This window comes from Hippocampus comes, unplaced genomic scaffold (assembly GCF_001891065.2).
Source record: "Hippocampus comes isolate QL1 unplaced genomic scaffold, H_comes_QL1_v1.1 scaffold100, whole genome shotgun sequence".
Lineage (NCBI taxonomy): Eukaryota > Metazoa > Chordata > Actinopteri > Syngnathiformes > Syngnathidae > Hippocampus > Hippocampus comes.
The window spans coordinates 1237354-1242925 of NW_017805282.1; the positions used below are offsets into that span (position 1 = coordinate 1237354).

Consider the following 5572-nt stretch of genomic DNA (forward strand, 5'->3'; position numbering starts at 1 on the left):
CCCATTGTGTCGCCTTTGAACACTCAACAACGACAAAAATAAAGTAATTAATGTGCTTTCAGTAGATGTTTCATGTAGCTGGATAGCAGGAGTGCCCAACTACTAAGTCATAGTCGACCGGTAGTTCGCGGAGTGGTCCCAAGTCAACTACGAGGGGCTTCGGGAGAAATGGGGGAAAAACTAAAAGATTTGTGTCTTTTTATGATTAGAATTTTTTTTTCTATGATATAATTTGGTTTTAGTATAACTGCACCCTAAGTATCCTATCAATTTCAGGTCCACCTGCAAGTATTAAAATGAATAAATAAACAGGTCACCTTTAACCTACGGTGGCCCCTGACCTGCATCACAGGAAGTTTTTAGCGGACAGCTGTCTCCAATTGCAGCTAGCGATCAGAGCTGTTGAGATAGTTTGTTTGATCTGCAATTCACCGATGGCATTGTAAAGAAAATGGGAATCTGGAATCAACGATAGTGATGTTTCTGCACTTGCCACGCTACAAAAGTTCGTCCCTGCCTTCCTGTCAGGTCTCACGCTAAGGTATGCAGTGATTTCCTTTTTACAAACTCAGTCTGGTCTTGCATCCAGTTTATTTTTCTTGTTTCGTTCATGTTCGCGTCCGTTGTAGTTGTTGCTCATCGGGGCATGCGTGTGTATGTATACATGTGTGCACGTCCAGTAGGTTACTGCGGTCAGGCCAGCCTCCGCTCACAAAGTTGAAGTCAAGGTAGCCGCCACAGCGATTTTTAATCGTGTGCATTACGGTAATCTGCCCCCTTTGAGCGGTGTTGGCCACCTTCGAAATAAAAGCTTTCCAACTAATTCATGCACGCCATTGGTTTGGATTTAAAATAATTGTATAAAATAACTTCTCAGGGGTCGTGTAACGATGAGTTCACCCAGGGAAAATGAAAACTGTCTCAGAATAGCACCATAACACGTTAAATCCAAACCACTGACGTGCATGCTTTAGTTGGTGAGCTTTTATTTTGAAGGTGGCCAACGCCGGATGGTTTGACTTCAATTTTGTGAGTGGAGGCTTGCCTCACCGCAGTGGAAGAGTGGCTGCTTGAAAAACAGATCTTCAGTCCAAAAAAAGGTTGGGACTGTTTTGTCCAGTATTCCCTCCTCTATCATGGGAGTTACATTGACAGGTGTAAAATCCAGGTACAGAAAGTAAAAACTCTTTCCCCAATTTGGCTTTAGCCACAGGTACCCTCTTCTACTTAACCGGCTCGTACAGGAGCTCGGTTGAATAGAAGCACCTGTGGGTAAAACCAAAGCGTATGACTGTTTTTACTTTCTTGGACCATTGGCTCCAGAACGAAATTAATGATATAGAAAAACCTAACCTAGAAAAATAAAAATGCTCCCTCAGCATCTTTTGATCGCATTTACAATAATTTAAACATCCGTCCTTGAAATACTTCCACTTCTTTCAAATGTACACAATGGAAAACAATCGTGTGCCGCCATCTTGTGGATAACAGTGGATTTGCGCACAATACAAACTGCAGAAAATACAAAATTGAATTAACTGTACCAAACAAATGTAATACTATGACTACTACTACTACTACTACTACTAATAATAATAATAATAATAATAATAGCAGGACCGTGAACTGGAACCACCAATGGAGTCTGGCGTGAAGTCAGCTCCACGGTCGTTCCCCATTTGATTTAGCTTTGCATTCAACCTTAAAACACAGCAACTGCCCGTTCTCGCCTGTAGATGGCAGTGTTTCCCACACTTTTGCTTGGATCAAGACGCTGGTTGTTTCACGAATGTCCCGCTTCAAAAACAGAATTTAACATTCTCCTATGTGTGACTTATGGCAGTTCATCAAAATCCCCGACTTGATCCAAAATGGATGAAATCTTGAAGTTGCAAATGCAAATGTTGCACATTTTGAATTCAATTCCATTGTTGTCATTTGGATATTTCAAAATGGGTTTCATTTGAAAGCTGTTGAAGTGCAGAGTGTGAAATAGGTGAGAAACTCAACGACCATTTTACTTTTGTGGCATTGGAAGGCCACTAAAATCGCCATTTTCGCCTAAAGAGACCGCAATTGCGCTTTCATGCCAACAGGTGCAGTGACGTCCACAGTTTTCCAAGAGTGAAGACGCTGGTTTTCTCACTCCTCTCCAGTGAAAAAAAAAAGATTAAAGATTTCAACGTACTCCCACTGCCACAAAAACAAAATGGCGTTGAGTTTTACACCTGTTTTACACTCATCACTAATCCACCTTTCAAACGACACCCATTTTGAAAAATCTGATTGGCGAGGCTTCTCTTTGACTTTTTTTGGTTGTTGATGTTTTGCAAAATTGCCGATGAGATAAATTGCATTTATCGTCCTCAAATGTTATTTAGGACCGACCTTGAGGAGATCCGAAACGATTTTTCTCAGACGTCACACAGACATCCAGCTTAGACTACCGCCGTTGATAACGGAAGTACACCGCGGCAGCAGGAAGACGCCTAACCTAAATACCCCGACAAAGCTCACCTCACACAAACTATGATCGATGGTGAATCCGAGTGGGCTCGTTAAATCTTTTTGACGACGTCAACATGTGAGAAAGTCGTTCCCGAAGTGAAAACGTGCGTAACCTTCTCTCTGTTTTTTGTTTATAATGAGACTTCAGGATGCTTGACTGGCTGTTGCGCGACTCGCCAATTAGGACAAGATTTATTTGAGAGGGAGACGTGGTTATTTATAGAGCTGATGTCAGCAGAAAGACCACCCTCCTGAAATCTTGAACAGCCATTTTGCATGAAACCAACCACAAAACTCGGGTTATTGAAGTTACATACATACCTTCATATTTTTTATTTAAGCTAATACAAACTTAAAAGAGCGACTGTACTTGCAGCTTAAAAACACAAAATCTCTCATGGCGACTTCCTGCGTTGCTGTTTATGGACACGTGAGTCGCTGAAATCAAAGATGTAACTTCCTCAGATGGTAATTTGAGGAAGTTGTTTAAAATTTTAATACCAGGAGTTTTCCTTTTCGAGTAACCGGCGTCATTGCTCCCGGGTTACCGTAAGGTTAATTACCCCCTAACAACATCCACATGCACATAGCCAGACAGGGGGGGATTGAAAATGATGGAGACGTAGCTTTAAAAAAAAAAAAAAAAAAAAAAAACCCCACCCCTACTGTATACCATCCAGTGCCACTACGCCCACTGTCACTCTGCTGAGCCAGCGGAGGCACTGCAGCACGTGACTTCTGACCCCGGAACGAAGCAGTCAGCGAAAGGTTATCGTTGTTGTGGTTTGAGCTCTTCAAGCGTGAGTGTGGATGAAGAAAGATGGACACAAGTGGAATATGGCCCTCCCGAACACCCTTTTTTTTCCAGTCTTTGTTTTTTTATTTTCTCGATCACATGGCCGTGGTAGGGAAGCAAACTGTGCCTGGTTGTTTACCGTGCTTATCAGTGGTGTCGTAACAAGTCGACGAGCACACTGACTTGGACGCAACGCATACACGTACGCGAAGAGGGAATCAGGCAAATGCAAGCGAAAGAAGATTGTGAGACTTTTTTTTTTTTCCTGCAAATGTGTTAGTATTTCACCAAGTGGAAAATAAGAAGAGACCCTCCGTTATTGAACCAGCGTTCTCCCTTATAATTTACGTCACGGCTGAGATTCGCCTCCGAATCTTTATCTTCTCCACAAAAACTATGCCCATCTCAAGGCAATGCACTGGCGCCATCTGAAGTGATCTGTCATTTTTGCCAAGATGATTTTCACAGACAAGCTGGGCGAGATCGTCTTCCAGGCCTACCCGTTGAAAAACGTACGCGACGTGTTCATTTGTGTTCAGTCGTTTCATGAAATGTTTTAAAAATTTATCTGTAAAATTTTTTGTTTTATTAATTTTGTATTTAATTTTTCATAAATAATTTTTAATTAAGTTTTTAATTATACATTAAAAACTTCAATTGATTTATTTATTATACTTAATGTATTAATAATTAAGTATAATTATTATGTATAAGTATAATTATTATATATATATATTTTCATGAGCTAATATAATGATGAAAATTGAATAAATACATTTTATTTATCTAATTTTAGGGAAAAAAAATATGATACAAATTGATGCAAAAAAAAAATCTTATAGGCTTCCTGATACCATGAATGCTTTAAAAAGAGTCGGTCGGGTGTGGCGAATAAGCCACGACCCTTTTTAACTCTCTTTCGAGCTCATCTGCCATATAAAAAAAGAGACTTGTCATGTACAGTCAAAATCCCTTTTCTGGAAAAAAATAAGTAACAGTCAATAGGTGCAAACGTAAGGCCCGACAAACAGGGGCTGATAAATACCAGCCATAAATTCCTGTATGATTTATGACCTCATCATCTCCGCACTTAGCACAAGTCAGCTTTTCACGCACCGTTGGGGTAATAGTCCTCGCGATTGGCCGTGTTAAAGGCAACTTGAGCGTGCTATTGCCGCCTGCCGTCTCGCTGTGTGTTCTTTTTTTTTTTTTTTTTTGATTTTCCGTCCGCGTTTGTGTGTGTGTGTGTGTGTGTGTGTGAGCGTGCATATATACACCCACACGTAAACATGTATATATGCACAGCAACTCCCGCACTCAGACGCCGCTCGAGACCAAGCCAGCGCCACATCAGTCCATCATCACAGATACGGCTCGCGGTTAGATAGCAGGCCTGGCGGCACACAAGACATTTTGTCCACTCTGTCATGTTTACTTACAATGATAAGCTTTGATGGATTCTCAGTCGGGCTCTAGACGACACACACAGACAGACACACACACACACATGCGCATGCAGAGGGACAACAACAATAGGTGGTGTCCAGAAATGTCGTGTTTGCAAAGGCAGGATTGCCTCAAGATGCCTTGAAACCAATGAAAAGAGCAAACCTTTCGCATCGGTGATGCCACACTCCAAAGCAAAACTCCCCATGAGGACTTAAAAGTGAAGTTCAAAGTTTGGCTGGATTGAATCAAGACTGCTGAGCTGTCCAATAAAGGGAGGAGATGTGTTTAGTACCAAGTCGTATTGGGGCCACAGTGAAAAAAGGGAAGACAATTTTTTTTTTAAAAAAGCATTCCAAGAATAAAGTGACGAGCTTTGGTGAGTTTGGGGTTTAAAATGAGATCAGTCACGTGAATAAACAAAAAACGTTCCTCAAAAGTTGCCATCATGACAGGGTTTTATTCTTGTAAAATGAGCATTTTTAAACATTTTGTGTCATTTTTATGACATTTATTATATAAAATATATCAGAAATGATGCAAATGCAAGAAACCAACATTTAAATGCAATAATAGCAAATACTGTATGTAAAGGAGAAAACGACCAAAATGAGGCCAGTAGAATACTTTTCATTCGAAATTTTTTTTAATTCTTACTTGACTGATGTCTACTTTTAGTTATCAAAAATAAAACATTTGAAAAAAAAAACACAGCATTAAAATTCAAAACAATATCAGTTCAAAAATTTATTTTTTTACTTTCATGACAAGACGTCAGTTTTACCCAATGCATGTTTTGTGATCAAAAAAAAAAAAATATAT

General features: G+C 40.1%; 1 protein-coding gene across 1 annotated transcript in view; it reads left to right on the top strand.

Annotated features, from left to right (window-relative positions):
• Window positions 1–453: 453 nt before the first annotated feature.
• gata4 (GATA binding protein 4) overlaps window positions 454–5572 on the top strand; it is a 20986-nt gene continuing 15867 nt past the window's right edge. The window contains exon 1 of the mRNA XM_019871438.1: window positions 454–541. The gene's annotated coding sequence lies outside the window, so the exon portion shown is untranslated. The remainder of the gene's footprint in view (window positions 542–5572) is intronic.